Raw genomic sequence first — 20,164 nt, 5'->3', positions numbered from 1 at the left:
GGAAAAGCCAAGGACAGTGTTAAGTGTTGCTAAAGTAGATCCCAAAATAAGAAAGGGAAGATGATAAGAGGATTGGGGATGCAGTTGGCCAGTAGCCTAGGCCAAGTAGGAGCCTGTTCCAATTTCTTCCTAATGATACACATAAGTACAGATGATATTAGAATGTAACCGATAAATAATGAGCATTCATTGGAGAAAAAAATGTGAATAAAATAACAACTGGTATACTAGTGAGAGTTAGACCATTGCCTATTGGGATTTCTTCAACTGTTTCACTGGATTATCATTACTTCCTTATTGCAAACATCAACTGTTGGAGCATCACTGAGAAGATTATTTTCTATTAACCAAATGGCCAGTAAGGTAATCTAAGAAAGGAAGACATGACAAATTAGAACTATGATGATTTATGATTGTTTTTACAACTAAATGCACCTCCAGATTAAAGAAATCCTTCAATTATACAGCCTGTCCATCCTCGTACACCTTTCTTTCACATGCATAAAGAGTTTTTCTTTGTTTTCTCTTCCCCCTCCCCCTTTCTTTCAAATACATAAAAACACATGGTATTTGAATGAGCCTCGCTGTAACCTTACTGTCCCCCAATTTCATCCAACTGGCTGTCAAGATAGGACAGCTACGGAGTTTGGATTATTAAAATATGGACGACTGAAAATGGCAGCAAAAAAAAATGTTTAATTTTTGAAGCTAATATATAGGTAATAGTCCTCAACTTACAACGGTTCATTTAGTGATTGTTAGAAGTTACAACAGCATTGAAAAAAGTCACTTATGACTGTTTTTCATGCTTACAACCATTGATGCCTCCCATGGTCATGTGATCAAAATTCAGACTCTTGGCAAATGGCTCATATTTATGATGGCTGCAATGTCCAGGAGTCTTGGGATCATCTTTTGCAAACTTCTGACAAGCAAAGTCAATGGGGAAGACAGATTCACTTAACAACCATGTTACTAACTTAACAACTGCAGTAATTCACTTAACAACTCTGGCAAGAAAAGTCATAAAATGAAGCAAAATTCACTTAACAAGTGTTTCACTTAGCAACCAAAATTTAGGGCTCAACTGTGGTCGTTAAGTCAGGGACTATCTGTATCAGCCAATAATATTTTTGCAGTCTAGGTCTGACAGAGGGAAGATTGCACTAGACCACGGGTGTCAAACTCACAGCATCACATTGCCATCGTGACATATCACAACATTTTTCCCCTTCCCGGAACTGGGGTGGGTGTGTTCTATGTGTGACGCATCTGGCCCATGGGCCCCCAGTTCGGGAACCCTGCACTACACAAAACTATTAATAAAGGTGGGTATGACAGAGGGTAGAGGTGAACAGAGCAAAACTACCCAGACTATCCAGCATAAATCTTGACATCTGGCCATCATTTTAATGTGATTTACTTCTGTATTAATTCCTAGACTGAGTTAGATTTATGAACTGCATTATGCCTTCAGCAATAAAATGGCTACAGATCATAATTTAACTATTTTAGGAAACACAAAAATTACCTTATCAGAGTTTAACATATTGATCCATTAATTTGATACCATCTATCCTGATTGGCAATATCTCTCTAGGGTTTCAGAAATGAATATTTCCTAGGTCCACATCAAGATGCCAGGAACTGAGGAAGAAATGTTAGGCTTTCAAAAAATATTTTTCTCAACAAATTGTGGTCCATTACATATTATACTCTGCCACATTATGGAATGCATATTGCCTAATTTATCCCAATTCAGTAGCCCTGTGACAAATATCTGCATTTTTTTTATGCAGCTGCACGTTTTCTGGTAAAATAAAAAGATGGACAAATTTGTACCTCCTTTTTAGGGATTGTTACACGGCTTTTCATATTACAGAGTGTAATCAAAATTCCAATGCTTAGCACCTGAATCATATTTTTGATTGTTATAGTGTCCCGGGGTCATGTCATCATCTTTTGTGACCTTCTGACAAACAAAGTCAATGGGGGAAGCCAGATTCACTTAACAATCAAGTTACTAATTTAACAACTGCAGTGATTCACTTAACGAATGTGGCAAGAAAAGTTGTAAAATGGGGCAAAATTCACTGAACAAATTTCTCACTTAGCAACATAAATTTTAAACGCAATTGTGATCGTAAGTTGAGGACTATTGAGGACTACTATCTAAATGAGCTCTGTGTGCATTAGAACAAAAAAACCTTTCTAAAAGATTTCCAAGCTGAGAGATCTCCTTGGAGTATAATTAGTTTCCCAATAGTCAACTCATGAAAAGTAGCACAATAAATTCTTGTACTGGTCCTCTTAGGAATGCAGTGGCCATCCATAATTGCAAAAATTGGTGCCATTTCCATTGCGTTGATTAAAAATTAGGATGAAGGAATGTCTGTACAGACATGCCAAAAGGAAAAGAAGTTAAATTCTGCATTGCATATGCCAGCAAGGCTCTTTCAAAAGGACAAATTATTCATGTGGCTGCAAGAAGTAGTAGGCCAAAAGCTTTCTTGAATCATAAATCAAACTAACTTTAGATGTAGCTTGGCAAAACAAAAAACAAAAAAGCTATTTAAAGCACAAAGTTCTACAAAATAAATGATCCAACAAACAGCCCTGGAAAATGCACAAAAGTTTATCCTTCTCAAAGAGAAGAACCTTTGTTTAAATTTCCTCTATTTCCTTAGCAACCATCCATGTCACTAATCCCTAGGAAAACAGGAAGAAGCTCGGTTTCAAATGTTGGTGTGATTTGTGCCAATTAAAACATCCTTTAACTTTAAGAACATATCAAAATATACTTTAAAAACTTATTTGTTTTCCAAGTTCTATTTTATAATTCTCATGTGAAGGAAGATGCAAATCTTAAGTAAACATTTCTTCATTTTTATTTCTCTCAATGTTAAATATTTCTCTCAATGTTAAATGATAAAAAATCTGATCTGTATATTGAATCCATAACAACAATTAGAAAATGAGAAGGAGGTATTGAAAACCTACCTAGGTTGCATTGAATGTCTATATGCCAAGCCAAGTCTGAATCAGTACAAGGAGTACATGCAACATTTCAAGATTTAAGTATCAGTTTAATCAAAGTCATGTGTGATTTAGAGACCTTTTTGTGAACTGGATGTTCTATTCTTGCAACAACTTTGTCACTGTCTTTATATCATCTATGTCAGTAATTTATTCATTCACTGCTGGAAATAATATACTGTATAATTTTTTATACCTCACTGTAACTTGTCATGTTTTACAGCTAGTAAAAAATAGAAGCAGATTTCATCTTTAAGATGTTGGTGTCAGTGATGTAATTCGGAACTCAACCTGATGCAAAATATTGACTTAGAAATTTCATCATTTTTTAGAAATATTGATTTCTATCGGTTGTCACAAAGTATTGCAAAAAGTTGAACTTTGAAAGGGGTTATTTAATATAACTGTTTTAAAAAATTAATATTTTAACTTGTGTTAATCAATGGTATTCAGAAAAGAAAGCAAGAAATGTTGCCCTAAACTTGGAATAAATTGCCCCAATTGGATATTCCTTTGGAATGTTTTTATTTGGGTTGGTTGGCTGGTTTTTGAATATTATTGTGGCTAATGTTCAGTTTAGTTTGTATCCAGCACACTCCCAGTCAATGATTCACATGAAAGCAAACACAACTGTCAGTCAGTTCGGTTAGCAACAAAATATCATTCAAAGTTTATTTATTAATCTTAGCTAATGTCAAAAATAGTTAAATGGCAAAACAGATAGAAGGCCGACAAAAGCTGGGAAGAGACAATTGGCAAGACATAAAAGGGCAAAGGACTTTGTTAGGGCAACATGCATTCTCAGTTCTATCTGTCAAAAGGAGATAGTTGCTCACTGTTACTCATGTCTTGGTCACTTGGACAATGTACTCTACATGGGCCTCCCCTGAAGACTATCAGGAAGCTTCTGTTGATGGAGAATGTGGCAGTGCAGGTAGATATGTGTGCTTCTAGAATAGCACACATTACACCTCCATTCCAAGAGCTGCATTTGCTACCGATTTGCTTCTGGGTCCAATTTAAGGTGCTGACTTGGACTATCATGGCATGGGTTCAGGTTATTGAGGAACTGCCTCTTCCCACTGACATCTGCCGATCCCACAAGATCTGATAGAAGAACTATGCTGTGGCTCCCATCAACTAAGGAGTTACATTTGGTGGGACCAGAAGATGAGCCTTTTTCTCATGGCACCCAATCTGTGACACCCTCACCCCTGAATACCTGCTGTTCTCTGTTCATTCCCTATCATCCTTCCAGAAATCCCTCAGCACTTGGCTATTTCAACAGGTACCTGGGATCTCAGGGAATGATTCTCTGCTGAAGTGGTTTTACTGTTCATAACATCCAATGGTCTTGCCCAGCCTAAAAATAATGACATCAATATTTTAAAATCACATTTTATTTTAATATTGTTATTTATGGTTTTATTATATGCCACTCACAGTCACATTCTGTGAGATAAGTGGCCATATGAATATGATAGTTCAATGAATGAATAAATATTCTTTCAGATCCACTGGAAACAATACTATAGAAAGCACATTCAGACTTGCGATATTCTATTACTCTTGCTCTTACAATTAATGTAGTCCCAACATATAGAACATTGGTTTCTTTTTTTGGCCTGATTTGTAGGGCTGACAAATGCTGTGGATAGTTATTATGGACAGTTTGAAAAAGAGCACCTTTAGTTATCTAGTTTTAACTGTTTTATATACATAACAAATGCAGAATAGAGATGGAAAGAAGATTCTGGTTGATTCTTTCTCTGTTCTGTGTCATGAAGCAAAACATTTTCTAGACAGAAATGATGTATCCACCAGTTTTGACAAAACAAACTTAAAATGGAACAATGGAAAAGCAAAATAAGTTCCTTACTGTTTGATGTGTCCTCTTAGACATCAAAAAAGATGATTGCTAGTTCATTCCAAATGCTATTTATCACCAAACTATAAAAAATAACTGTAGGGATTATTTCTTTAAAAAAAACCAAGAACGTTTTCACTATTTCTACTATAAATAGTGGAAGCAATTTACTGCCTGCCTTCACAAATGAACCCAGAAGTAGGTGGAACAAAAAAGCAACCACAATGGATTTACTTATACAGCACAGTCCATAAATAATATAATAACAGCAAATATATATTTATGTGGTAATTGGCCTGAAGTCCTTAATCCATACACTTGTATTCTTTGAACCTGCTTGCAAACCTCAATAAGCAACAAACCAAGGAAGGTTTTACATTTGGAAATCTACATTCTCAATAGCATATTGGTTATTTATAATGTGCACATATTTCATAGTTAGCAACCTGCTTGCAGTCTCAATAAACAAAGCACATCATTTTTGCAAAGTCTGACAGCAGATCAAGTCTAACTTAATGGATGTGCACTATTCACATGTGACTAACTTAATGCATGTGCACTATTGGCCACCTGCCTGTAAAAAAAAGCATAAAAAACATATGTAACACAGAGAGACGTTTCTTATTTGACTTTTCCTCACCCCCACCTTTCCACCTCTAAATTAGATCCAAATAAAGGCAACACAAGTAAAAGCAGCTGCTACTGTACTCTACAAATTTCAATGGTGAGTGTGTGTGTATGTGTGGGAGGGAGGGACATCATTCTCAAAATGGCCACTTTAAATCTCGAATGCTGAAGGTATGGTCAGTTGAGCACATTTATTTATCTGGAAGTAAAATGTAGGAACAAAAAGTACCCCTTTCATTCATCAGATCCTGTAGAACAGAGGTGTGTTTTTTTAGAATTAGGAATGTGGATTTTGTATATTTATTTTATAATTATTCTTATTTATTTTAAAACTTTATCAGGTTTAACCCACAGACACACACACACAAAGTAACCAATGCTAAAGGTTTTCCCCCTTAGTTAATATGCTTATTTCACAAAAGCCAGATGTTTATCATGCAGGTTTTGAATACTACTAATAAACAAGAGAACATAGCTGCCTAGGTTTCTAAAGATATAATAAAATTTGTAGTTATGGGTATACATATGAAATATCTCTGTGGACTGAGATTGTTCTAATTGTCAAGTCCCAGGGAAATCAGAAATTCTAAGCAATTCAAATGAGTAAAAAGATGTGTTGCAAGCTTAAACTCTGTACAAAAATCTGAACCGCTAACAATCAAAGTAAATTGGTGGCAGATAAGAGTCAAAGGAATTCAAGGCGGGCAGGACTCTCTTCCAAGTGCAAAGGAACTCATGATTGATTATGCATTTGACCCCTGCCTCAGGCTCGGGACCCCTCCCTCAGCCTGGTCATCTTCTATACTTCTACACTAATGTTCTAAAATTTATCATTTATTCAGCCAGTATGTATCTAAAGCCCAGCATGTATCAGCATCTGGGTTTTTCTTTCATTTGAATGAAGGATCTACATCTCTGCTTGTGTGTTGTTGTTGTTTTTTGCATCTATTTATAGATATATCAGACCTTTTGCACATAAACAATCAAACTGGGGCATGTTCGTATATTTCTTTGTAGCTACAAGAAGCAATTTCCTTTCACCAAGTGAAACAAAACAAAATTTCTAAATATTACACAATAGCACAGATATAAGGAGTTGCTTTCCTTTTGAATATATCTAAATATTCTAGGGTTATTTTTATTTAAATGTTAATAAATGGTATATTGCAATTACTGGTTTAATACATTGCTTTCCTAAAACTATTGTTGAAACTAATTTATAGTTCTTAACCAAGGACATTACTCAGCATGAATGAACAAAAGACCATTATTAATTGTCACAATATATGAATAATCATCCAACATTATTAATAACCTTCATATTGGTCATTGTTTAGGGTTTTTCAAAGATAATAAAATCAGAATCTTATTTTATTTAAAATGCATTTCAAACCCATATAAACTCCAAGGCTATTATGATGAATACATAAAAACGTCATTAGCTATTCTAGAAGTAAATCAATTTCTTTATAAGAAGTGAACTTCTTTATCTATTTTATGTATTTTCAACGTTTGCACCAAAATATCTCATTATGCTGAATAAAAATAACTGAATGAAAGAAGCAAGCGTAAGTTTCTACAGGATTCATAGAAATATTTCTTCTACTGTACTTTTGAATCCAAACAATTTTGATCTTCATTGTTGCAAGTCTGACTCATATTCCAGATCCCTTATATTCCATTTATGATTAATTGCAATTAATTGTTATATTTCAATAATCAGACCATGTCAAAAACTCAAGTAGCAATTGGATAATTTAGGTTGAAAGTTGGTCCATTGTTATATGTATTCTGTAGTTCAAGGCATGGTTGTCCAACCTTTTGCTTGCCTGGACCACACTGAAGAGGAATTGTCTTGGGCCACATATAAAATATATAATATAATTAATGTATATAAATCACATAATAATAGTAAAAGTTTAGGACCCTAGCACATTACTAGATTTCCAGGGCCACATGTTGTCGTAAGCTTTGGATTGGACATGTCTGGTTTAAGATTATGTGGATGAGACTAAAGTTTGAACAAAAATGATTAGAAACATCATTTCACATTTTTCTCAGACTTCCCTATGTTTCTTTTACTTTCTGATTCCTTTCACCCTTCTTCTCCCCTCTGGTAGAAAACTATAAAGAAAGAACATTTTTATTCAGAAAGTGATATAACCTCTTGTAAAATGTTTTTAAAGTTAGATTGTGGGATACATGAAAATATAAATGCTAATGTTAAAGGTTGTTCACTAATATCTAAATGGAAAATTTCACTTTCATTTTGCATTTTGTGATATACAATGGGCTGTTACTCAAAATTCTCCTGTGTATGTTTATATCTTTCTCTATCTCTGTGTGTCTTATTATCTGTCTCCGTGTGCACTTATACTGTCTTTTATTGTTGGATTGACCTGAAATCTAAGACAATTTTATAAAAAACACAGAATCATTCAGCTATTAATACATAGCCATGGGTTAAAAAAACCTCACTTCTCTGTTGTTAAATACTAGATTGAACAATTAGAGCTATGCAAACCACTTGCAGGTAGTCTCAAATTCTCCTTCAACAGTGTTTTGTAGGTTGCACAACCCTAATATAAATATATTCTTTAAAAAGCTGAAGTCAAAGTTTTCTGTCTCTTAATTAAGGAACAGCTACTTGAGATTTCTTTTGGTATCTATTAGCCTTTCTCTACATTCAATAACTAAGTGACTTCCCTCATAACATCCTCTTTAGCTTTGCTTCCAACATCAATTGCAATAATTTATTTAGTTTTATAGACTCTTGCTGTGGGCAAGTAGAGTCATTCAGACAAATTATTGATGTCTTTGTACATCGGCAAACTGTGGAAGAAAACAGATTGATGAGAATAATGATCATGCTTACAAACTGCACAAATGGAATTTGCTCATTTTATGCTTGCCCAGCTAAAGTCCTTTTCAGATGCTTCCATGAACAAAGGGGGTGGAGATTGAACACGAATGAAGGAAAGACCATGTATGCAGCCTCATCTGCTCCATCTCACTTTCACACATTTATCTTGGATCTAAAAAAATAGCTAACATATTCTGGCTTGAATGCAAATATATGTCTCCATATAGCCCTTAATAGATCTTACAATGAATTTGAGAACCATTTTTAATAAGCTTCTAAGTTCTCATTTATACAGGTGAAGGTTTAGTCTAAGGCTAAATAGGCACTAAAGCTTAGGGAGTACAATGTTGCCCACACTTTCAAATCATTTTAAACATGCAAATTCTTGTATCAATGGGAAGGGGCACCATCAGCTAATGTGATCCAGGGGCACCAGATTCCCTTACACCAGTTTTAAGATGACATTAAAAAAAAAAAAACCCCACTGGGGCAGTGTCTTTTTCTATCCCCAACTCCTTTAAGTGCTCATATATTTTTTTAATGTATAAAAGCTTGGAAGTATCAAAAAACAATAAGGAAGCAAATACCTTTTAGTCCCATATGCCCAGAAATAAAGAATATTTGATCATATTTTCATAAGAAATAACCCTCTACCTACTGTGAGTTTTTCTGGATGATTCCAACTTCAATTAAATCAAGCTTGAAAACTGGCTGCCCTGCTACTTTTTTTTTTCACTGTAACATATTTTGCACCCAAGTGCTCAATATGGAACTATGTTATGCAAACCTTCATTTTAGAAATCTATTCAGTATATTTTCCAAATAAGAAAGTGAAATGAAATTATTGAATCAAATGTTATTGAACTGATTTGACAATTGTATTACACTGTTAGCTGGGATACATCAACAATTCAAATCAACTGTTTCTATGCAGCTATGCAACTCAGTATCATACTTGTCCATTTTAATGATGCATCTCCTGTATTTATTCTTACAACACTAACTACAGTTTACTTATAATTGGATAGTAGACAGCCTGTGCTGCATTGGGTCATCATTTCAGTCAACAAAGAAACTAAAACAAAACAAAGAAACAGAATGAGCTTGGGTAGGCAAAAAAGGAGTGGGAACAGTGCTGACGTCCGACTTCATGCAAGCTTCCCTATTGAGTTTCCTTGTGGGAAGCTGGCAGGATCATTAAAAATCTTCCTTCCTTCCTTCCTTCCTTCCTTCCTTCCTTCCTTCCTTCCTTCCTTCCTTCCTTCCTTCCTCCCTCCCTCCGTTCCTCCCTCCTCCTGTCAGCTTCCGCTTTTACTTTTCTTGTGGGAAACTTGCAGAGAGAAAGTCAGTAGGAAAACCAGACTTTTCCACACACCCCACACCCCCTTTCTACCACATATGGCACCTCTTGCACATCCCCATGTCCTAAGCCTGACTTGTACTGCTGCCTCCCTCTCTCATTCACTCAGCAGTAGCTACTTACCTGCAGGAAATTGCAAGTCTAAAACCAGCCAGCAGTAAGTGGCTACTGCTGATTGAGGGAGCGAGGAGGCAGCAGTACAAGTCAGGCTTAGGACATGGGGATGTGCAAGAGGTGCCATATGTGGTAGAAAGGGGGTGTGGGGTGTGTGGAAAAGTCAGGGGTTGGATTCACATTTCTTAACAACTGGTTCTGTGAGCATGGCCTAATTTGTGGGTGTGGCTTGGTAGTCATGTGACTGGCTGGGCATGGCATGTATGTAAATATTGTAAATATTTATGTAAATATTGAATTTTTTATAAAAAGAAGAGCAACCAAAACCAGGCAAAGCAGGCAGGCAGATTGAGTTGCTTGCAGAATCACAGATTCACTCACAGATCTTCCTTTCTGCAATCTGCTGCCTGAGTCTGCACTGAAAAATAAAAGCTTCAGTCCTAAGGAAGGTTCAACTCTGCTCTCAGGCCACTTCTCCCCCTCCACAACCCCTGAATCTCACTGCTGACTGGACCTCAGGAAAGCCTCCTGGATGAAGGCAAAGCAGTACAATAGTGAATTAGATTAGCTAGAAAAACAAGAAATCAGACAATTTCTTGCTTTCTAGCTAATCTAAATTGCGTGGCACAGCTGATATTCAGAACAGCTGGTCATCGGGGGGAGAGGAAAAATAGAAACTTACCAAAAATTAGGTGAAGGCACAATGCAGGCAAGTTGGATTGCACGCATGCGAATTAAGGAGTGACTGGGAGGGGAGGGGTCAGCCAGTGGCATGATTTTCCAGTTCTCCGAACTGCGCAGAATCGTAACAACCGGTACTATAGAACCCATCCGGACAGATAGAATCCCATCCCTGCAAGTCAGGCTTATGACATGGTGATGTGCAAGAGGTGCCATATGTGGTAGAAAGGGGGTGGAGGTGTGTGGAAAAGTCTGGAAAAAATTTTGAGGCAAAAAAAATACATTGTTGGCTTTTCCACACTTCAGCTTCTTTCCTAAATGTGCCAATTGAAATAGTACAACATTATTTAGATTTCTGGGTTGTTGGTTGTTTTGGGTGGTTCATCACTGGAAGTTTTTAAGAAGAGACTGGATTCTTTTAAGAAGAGACTTGTCTGAAACGGTATAGAGCAGTGATGGCTAACCTTTTTTGTCATCGTGTGCCAAAAGTGCATGAGAGCACACGTGTGCATGTGCACACCTGAACCCATAATGCTATGTGCATGTGCGTGACCTGCTCCCCCACCCCCTGTGCATGCATGTGACCTCTCCACTCCCCCGTCCCCTGCACACACATGTATGTCTCCCACATGCGCCCTGCCCCTGTGTATGTGCAGCAGATATCCAAAAATCAATTGATTGTGCAGTGAAACTGCGCTGGAGCAATGGCTCACATGCTGGCAGAGATGGCTCTGCATGCCACTTCTGGCATGTGTGCCATAGGTTCGCCATCACAGGTATAGAGTCTCCTGCTTGAGAAGGGGACTGGACTAGAAGACCTCCAAGGTCCCTTCCAGTTCTATTCTGATTTATTGATTTGCACTACAGGAAATGCAGACAAAGGATGGGACTTTAAACTATTATGAAGGATTTATTTCTCATGCCAGTTGTCTTTAAACATTATTTTCCCCCATTTTTAAATCACAAAATAATAATGTAGATGGAACCAGGGGAAAAATGCAACTCCTCTAATAAGTCATATATTGTTGTAAACTTAGTTCATAACAATTGAAATAAGTTTTTTTTTTTTTACATTTGAATGATGTCTCAGGATTTTCCATTTTCTTTTCCCACATGAAGTTTAGAGTTAGAGTAACATCTAGTGGCCACTGAAAGCCTTGTTTACTGCAAAAATACTTCTGAATTTTTACTTTGCTTGTTTGCCTTACATAGAAATATGATGTAGCATAATTAAGGTTTTATTCTTTATGGCTTTATATGCAAAATTAATAAATGAGTCCATAATACACATTCTGGATTATTTTAATTACTTTGTCTTCTATTAAAAATGTAGTATAGTATACTTGCTATTCCTTCTGAGCTAGAAATAGAGACATGATACAAGAATTGGCTAAACATACCATTGGAATTATGTCTCTTCCTTGGCCAAATGAGCTACTAATTTAAAATGTCATGCCCACATCCATAAGATGGTGAGAGGCTTGCATAGGTCTTTACAAGCTGAGCCAATTAATTTTTAACTCTGTTACTGCTCTGGAGAAAATAGTACAAAGATAATTTGTCAGTGTTTCTTCTGTGGTTGTTAAATAAGTAGTTTAGATTTGTTGGGAACCCACTTGCTTCACCAGCTCCTATACATTTCTCCCTGCTTAAAGCCAATTAGTGCTTTTCCCTAACTGACATAAAGGGAGGATGGGAAGAGGAAAGAGGAAGCAGTGAAAACAATCCTATGGTGGTGTGAAAATGTTGCAAATGGTTTGAGGTGATGAAATCAGTATCTGTGTGAAAGTCCCTAGTCAGTAAGGGTTAGCTAGAGTTTAAGCAGATACTTCCTTCTTTGCCTGATAATTTCTTCTTAAGCAGATATTGCTGCTTTGTAATATTGATTGGGTTGGTTCAATTTGTATAACCAGCCATTCTCTTTTACATGACTTCAGCATCTTACTAGTAACATATATAAACACACTATATAAAAATAAAAGGTAAAAATAAAGCACATGGCAGCTGGGCATCATCTAACCAATCATCCACAAAGCCAGGTGACAGACTCTAATGCTTATGCAGGGCCCAGACTTGAGAACAAAGCCAAATTTTACAAAAGGCCATCAGGGACCCCCTCATTCTAGTCTGAGGGGGAAGATATTCCAAAAAGAAGGTGCCACAATAGAAGAAAACTTCTTCTGGTCCCTTCCAGCTGATGCTTTCTAGCCAACATACAGAGATGATATCAAAGGTAAGATTCAAAAAATTCAGTGGCACTGAGTTATGCCAAACATTGTTTGGTAATATATTGTACATGATTCCTGCTTGAATTTGGTTAGAATTCTGCAATGTTTTTTTTTCCCCATGACTGAATATTCTTCAATTTTAGTCTTCCAGTCCAGTATTGATGGCAAGGTTTCTCTTTTCCAATGTTGTACCAGATTGACTCTTGCCTCTTTCAACATATTATCTTAATAAATGATATCTTTCATTTATATTCTCTGGAATAATATGTAATAAAATATTTATGGTGTCAATTCAAATTGTATTTTGAGAAATTTCTAAAAGTTTTAGGTTTATTTTTCAAGTACTTTTGTGAGGTAACTGTACTTTCAAAAAGTGGACATTATTTTAAAGTAAAAGATGTTTCTTCCTATTTGTGATCATATCATTAATGATTGAAATTGAAATTAATAGATAACCTCTGTGATTTAAATGGGGTCAAAACCAGAGGTCATTACTTTTTTGATTCAGAAAAACTCAACATTTGCTGGAAACTACATTAGTGATATAGACAAATATAACCAATATATATCTCATTTAAAGTGAGAATCTTTATGTACTATTTTAATGCCATGGTTGCAGCAGGTATGACTACCAATTACTTAGGTGTTGGTGTTCACTTATTGCCAATGATGCACTAAAAAAACTACATAAGAACTACATAAAAATAGTAAACATGCATTCTTTAGCATTGAGTGGAGTGATTAAACAAATTTGTCTTATGATGCACCCACACAAAAAAACACACATTGCAGCCTGTCAGCTTCACCTATCTTTCTTGCAAACTTCTAGTTTGCAGATGATATATATCCTCAGGGTCGTTTTTCTTTGAGATGCAAGCTTTTTTCTTTGTGTAGTAATTCTTATAACATCCATGAGATGGTGGTCTAATATTAAAAATAGCATGGATTCACTATAGATAGTTTCAACTGGCTTCTGAAAAGGCTCTTGAAAAATAAAAGGTGCAATTATTTTACTTCTCATACACCATGTGTTTGAAGATCAAGTGTGATTTTCCTATTTCTGGGTGGTTTTTTTTTTTTTTTTGACATTCTGGAAATCATTCTGCTCAGTTTCTTCAGCATTAACAATTCCTTCATCTCCAGTCCAATGAAAAAGAAAGGGAAAACCTTTCAGTTGCCTAGCGATTTGGAGTCCACCTGCTGTTGTTGAAGAAAATCAATAATTAACAAACTCTTGCTGATTTTCCGCAGAAGCAACTGCAAACCACTAAGCTATATCTGTTGAGAGCATTTATTGTTTATGAACCAGGAAGATGGGGAGGGAGGGGAAAGCTGCTGCCTAAAGTCAAACAAATGTAGAATGTCTTTCACAACCACCATTATAACAAACCATGCAGTAATTTCAGCCACATTACACCTGAGTGGACATAATTCTGGTCAACTTTCTATTAGTGTGGAATTTACAGAAACTCAGAAGTGTAAAGCTGCTTTCAGATTAGTGCAGAACTTTCATGTAGAAAGGCCGAAAGGCTACCTTCCTTTTGTTCTTTGTTATCAGAATGGTGGCTTTTATTTTTACTTAGTTGTTGTTGTTGTTGTTGTTGTTGTTGTTGTTGTTGTTGTTGTTATTATTATTATTATTATTATTATATTCATTAACAGTGAGCTTTGCATTTTATTGGAACGTAATAGTGCTGCAGTGATTAGAAAGTCCTATATATAATGTTTAGAGATCTCTAGGCTTAAAGTCACAAAATGTATTCTCTCATGCAATATTTATTATATACACAACTGTTGAAAATGTGCAAAAATGAAATAATCTCTGCTTAGATTGATATCAGCTTAAATTCTTGTTCATATTGGCCACTGTATTCCTTTTCACTTCAATTCATACATTTCCATTCAAATACTGAAGTCTGAGATCATGATATTGATATCAATAATACTATTACTGTACACTATTAAATATATTCAGGTAAATCACTGGGTTTGTTTATACAGTTGCATGCAAACATTTTGACATCTCCTGTTAAACTGTGTGTTTTAATGAATCCTTAAATGAGCAGAACTGGCAGAACTTCTCTATGATATGAAGTCAAAAATGATGCATTGATCACAAATAACAAAGTCAAAATACTTCCAAGTGTCATATTTCAAGAATGGAGTTTCTTAGAAAGAATGGATTGATCAGAAAGGAAAAGGACATGTGCCTTATAGATTGCTTTGAGCCATTGAATGTATTCCTACAGATACTGATTTAATTCTTGCTGCCTATGCAAAGCGACTAGTTTCAATTTCAACATAAAATTACATCATAGTTAATAGTAATAGAATTGTTAACAAAAAGTGATCAATACTTTTTGTATAAACCTGAAAAAATCTGAACATCAAGCTCTCTCTGGAGCAAAACATATTAAATGCTTTTGTCTTCAGAATTTGTAAACTATTATGTACATTCAAATTTGAATAAACATGTACTTTTGAGATACAGCTAGATATAGGTGAGAGTTGGAGAAGAAATTGCCAGAGAAATAGGAAATATTTCAAGAAAAAAGTATTGATATTCATCATCATCATAAAAAAAACAAAATTCGCTAAACTAATTCTTTAATTTTATTCTCTTTATTATTTCCATTCTTTCATGGTGATTCACAGTTAAACCATAACAAGAAAATTGATTAAGCCATTAAAATTAATACTAAAATGAAAGCAATAAACAGGTTGTTATTATCTCTCTCATTCTGCCTTTCCAGTGACAGCTTTTATGGCTTTAACATTAGGGAGAGTCTTTCTCTTTTTCTTTCATCCACTACACTGTGTAAGACTGAGCTGCATAAAAATGAATAATAATAATAATAATAATAATAATAATAATAATAATATACTATATTACCTGGATTGATAGATCATCATATCTATCTTAATTTCTCTGATATTCTACTTTTAATAATTATTTCTATCCTATTTATGAAGAAGTTTGGGAAAACTTATAAAAAGAAAGAAATGAACATTCTTTTTTAAAAAATATATTTTTATTTTGTTTGAAAAAAAGATTAAAATACAAAATACAGAACTCAAAAAAAAGACTGCAAAAGAAAAAAAAGTAAAACTAAAACACACAAAACAATTAAAAAAGAAAAATGTGCATAAAATAACCCCAACACATTTACACATAATATTCTCTCTGACCTGAATACTGATTAATAGATTCTAATGTTGTAGAAAGGGATATTCTCATTGATTTTTGCTCAAAGTTGTTATCTAAAGCTTCAGTTCATGAAATTCTCCCTTTTGATGGTTTATAAAGAGTGACAGGAAAGTAGAGCTCGCAAAGCATAGAATTTCAAACAGACTCAAACTTAACTTTTATTATTGCTTTCATCGTATTCATGATGAGCCTTTGTAGAGTGTGATGTCATAAAACTGTACTATATAACTACAGACAGAAAAAAAAAAGAAAATCTGTGGTACCAAAAGCTCTTGGGTTCATAGATGACAATGTTCATAATAGAGGCTTGCTTACTCTCTAGGCTTTTAATCCTGTCTGAGTTGAAATCTTTAAACAACAAACCAGGAAAAGCAGAAAGCCTACTCTAGTGAGAATCAATGCCAACTGGCAAAAAAACTCAATTTAAATTGCAAAAAGAATAAATCTATTCAGAACTGGAAGAATGTGACATTTAACCAGTATGGTCTGGAAAAACTAGACAAGAAGGCAGATGATTAAACAAATGTAAAACAAGACAGTTTTGAACAAAGTATTCTTAAGTATTGAATTATTCAGTTAGAAAATATGTAGAAGTATTTGGCAGCTCCACAACAGATAAAAAATAGTAAACAACATTTATTCATAAATGAAATTAAATTCACTTCCAGGGAACTGGAATGTTTACATAATGAAAATAAAACTTGTCCAGTTCAATCTCCAAAATACTACAATGACCTCATTTTTCTTTTATTTTTTGCAAATTATAAATAATGTGGAAAAATATATTCTCTTCTTTGTTCCTTTCTCAGAATAGAAAAATTCAGAGTGAACAAATTGATGGGCAGTATTGAGCAATATTTGATATCTTGCTACTATCAAATTACAATGTGACAATATAATATTTGAAGGGTAAGCAACATTTGTGATGAGTTGTTAATTTATCAAAACTTTAGCTGTCTCATCTATGTTATTGCAGCATGCTTTTTTCATGGGCTATCCATTAAAACCCCTGAAAAGCTGCAATTAATCCAGGATGTGGGAGTGCAAGAAAGTATTACCCTATCTTGGTTTACCCATGTAACACAACTACTGTGTGAGCTGCACTGATTGCCAAGGGGCCTCTGGGTAAAATTCAAAGTGACAGTGGTTCCCTGTGCCATTCCATATGACACAGACCAAGGATATGTCTGCCTCCCATTATCTCTGCTTGTCTTATTAGACCCAAGAGAGTTGGATGCTTTGGATCCCATTAAACAGTGTAACATTATGTGGTTCAGGAGAAGTGTCTTCTCTATTAAAGGGCTTACCTTATGGTACAGCCTCCCAGCCAAATAATGTGGTTTACCTTGATGCTGGTAACCTTTAGAAAGACTCTGAAGGCCTTGTTCTTATTGCAGGGTGCTATATGAGTCACTTGTAACTACAAATGGGTCTGGCCCTCAGTGTTGTCATGCTTTATTTTATGTTTCTTTATTTTATTACTTGCATTTGTAGCTGATACTTCTCAATAGAGTCACATGGCAAGTGGGCAACATTATCAGTTGAACAGAATTAAATAAATCTGTTCAGCGCTTCCATGATGAAAAATAAAGCAGCTATTTGACTTGGTAACATGGAATGAATAGTGAATTGCAGCCAAATGGCATTCATTGTGTTTCTGATCTCTTGCCTGGAATTGCTGCTGTATTGTGCCAAAGGCAACCTGCCAAAGTGACAGCCTTACCCAAACCATCTCTGAGTTGTTTTACAAATCTTATAGAGAGATGTCCAGAGAGCCCAAAATAAGTAGCAGCGATGGTGCCACTGAAGAGTGGCTATCAAAGGCATGAAAGGGATGGTATGCAGATGATTCTTAGTCCACAGATACCCTTGCAAAAAGATTCAGAATAATAGAAGCTGACTTTGACAAAACACTCTTTTCCATTACTTTACTTACCAATGATAATAGCAGCAGCAGCTGGGCAAGAGCCATGTGAAGACAGGAGAGAAGAAGAGGGAAAGAATATAGGGTATATAGATATTTCAATATTTAGTTTAAATTTATTGTATTTTATAACAAAACATGCATGTATGTATGTGTTAAAATGAATAAAATGTGTGTGATAAAAAGGAATGGAATCAACTCTTATTTTAAGTTTTTTTCAATTATTTCAACACCAACTTTCTTATTGGTTAGAGTTGAACATCAGTGATTCCAATGGGGGGAAACATTATGTCAAGGTCGAAGTATTCTTGAAAGTAGTTGTTGGCAACTTCTTAAGGAAGAATCAGACATGCTGTTTCTATTTGATATGTCAGACTTGTTTCTGCTCAAATAGTTCTAGATTGCTGAAGTTATGAGTTTTGCAAAAGCCATGGGTTTTCTAGCTAGCACACATAAATAATATTTGAGTAGAGTGCAGTAGACCATGTTTCTTAACCAGAAGAACATATATCACTAATGGTCAATCAACTCCACAACCCAATTATAAAAGGACACATGAGCAAAGAACAGAGGTGCAGGACAAAGCAGTAAGTCTCCAGAGACAAAATGGAACTGAAGTAGTTTCTGAAAGGCCTGAGTTTATCAGCTAAAACAAAATAATATAAAATGCTAGAAAGCACTTTCTCTCCCCCCTCCCCAATAATAAACATTGCTTCAGCTCAATTTAGGTTTTACTTGTTATTTTACAGTTTTAGCAGTAAAAACCAACAATAACGTTGTAATATTCATCTCCTTCAAATCTTACCATAAGTGATAAATTTGGTAAAACTGCTAACGTGTATTATGCACTTCTTTGAAAAAGTAGCCTTTTTGTTTTTAATCTTGAGGAGTTTTTGATGAGGAAGGAAGGAAGGAAGGAAGGAAGGAAGGAAGGAAGGAAGGAAGGAAGGAAGGAAGGAAGGAAGGAAGGGAGAACATAACTTTATGGAGCAAGCTAAGATGATACCAAGATAATTAAAATATATTGTGACATCATAGTGAATGTTCCACTGTTTCCTATTTATGTCATGAAGTTGCACACAAAAGCAAAGTGTGAAAGTTGTTGATCCACACTAAGTTTTGTTATTTCCCCCCCTTTCCACACTTTTGCAAACATGGTTGAAAATCGGTGTTGGAACATGTCCAACACATCTGCACTATGCAAATTATGAAAAAGAGGAAACCAATTTATTCATCAATGCAATGTTTATAACAAAAATTTTCAAAAGAATTATTTCCTTTATGCAAATATGCCTGTAGATATTGTATATTTGCATAGTCCAGAATTCCTGGCATAAAAGATACAGGAGGTTTTTTTGTACTTTGAAAAAGAAGTATTCCCGGCAGAGACACTATTTAATTCATTGATCTATGCAGAAGTGCTGCTTATGCCATCTAATTTGGTAACCCAACTATGCTGCTGGTAACCCAACATATGTTTGATAAATGGAATATGCAAAGAACAAATACAAAACTGTAGAGGAAGAATATTCAATAACTTAGACAAATGTTCAGTCAAAAAAAAAAAAGTTCAGTCAAGTTGAGGTATGAAGACAGTAGGAAATGTTAAAAGGGGGGCTTTAAAATCTGGAAAAGATTTGTAGTGGTACAGTATATATAAGACGGCAAAGAATAATATGTGAGGAGAGAGAATACCTCTGCCTCTCAACTTTTTGAAATCCTAAAGCAGGGATGTAATTATATTTAATATTTTTTTCACATTGAGAGAGCAAAGAGAGAGAATGGAAGCAGAAGGCCCTTGGATGGCAAATCTCTTGTATACTCATCTTTAACTATCGTCCCTCCCCTCAGTAGCAAAAATGCCTAAAATTTTAATGCAGATTTTTGCTGCCATATTTGGGGAAGGGAGGGATAAGACTACAAAGCAAGCATTTTGTCTTCTGGAGATTTTTTGCCTGTTTTGTTATGAGAAAATGTAGTGTTTATCTGCTGCCAAACTTTAGTGGTTCAATGTCAAGATACTGGAGGTGATCTTTGGAACCCTAATGGAGCTTCAGAAGGACTCACATGGCTTTCAAGCCATTGGTAGCCCATTCCTAGTGTAATAGCTTGTTCCTAATTATGCAACTATCCTTTTGCCTTGTACAAACTGCACACTAAATTAGGGATTCATTTAAACTGGTTCAGAACTCAAAATCTCTGGAACAAGTCCTACATGGGTAGTATAGGCCAGAAAGGAAAATCCATGCATTAGAC

General features: G+C 35.2%; 1 long non-coding RNA gene across 3 annotated transcripts in view; it reads right to left on the bottom strand.

Moving 5' to 3' along the window:
* LOC148125602 (uncharacterized) overlaps window positions 1-9,954 on the bottom strand; it is a 34,091-nt gene extending 24,137 nt beyond the window's left edge. For 2 of the 3 annotated variants that reach the window (XR_015743835.1, XR_015743833.1), the window contains exons 1-2: window positions 9,877-9,950; window positions 4,329-4,399 (exon numbers count right to left, since the gene is read on the bottom strand). This is a non-coding gene — a long non-coding RNA (uncharacterized LOC148125602). Of the gene's footprint in view, window positions 1-4,328; window positions 4,400-9,876 lie in introns of all 3 variants that reach the window. The other variant, XR_015743834.1, reaches the window with a different exon arrangement.
* Window positions 9,955-20,164: the final 10,210 nt, after the last annotated feature.

The sequence above is a fragment of the Pseudonaja textilis genome, chromosome 5 (assembly GCF_049901715.1).
Source record: "Pseudonaja textilis isolate UNSWEBS1 chromosome 5, rPseTex1.2, whole genome shotgun sequence".
Classification (NCBI taxonomy): domain Eukaryota; kingdom Metazoa; phylum Chordata; class Lepidosauria; order Squamata; family Elapidae; genus Pseudonaja; species Pseudonaja textilis.
The sequence above is the reverse complement of the archived record's forward strand: the minus strand, read 5'-3'. Positions and strand labels throughout refer to the sequence as shown.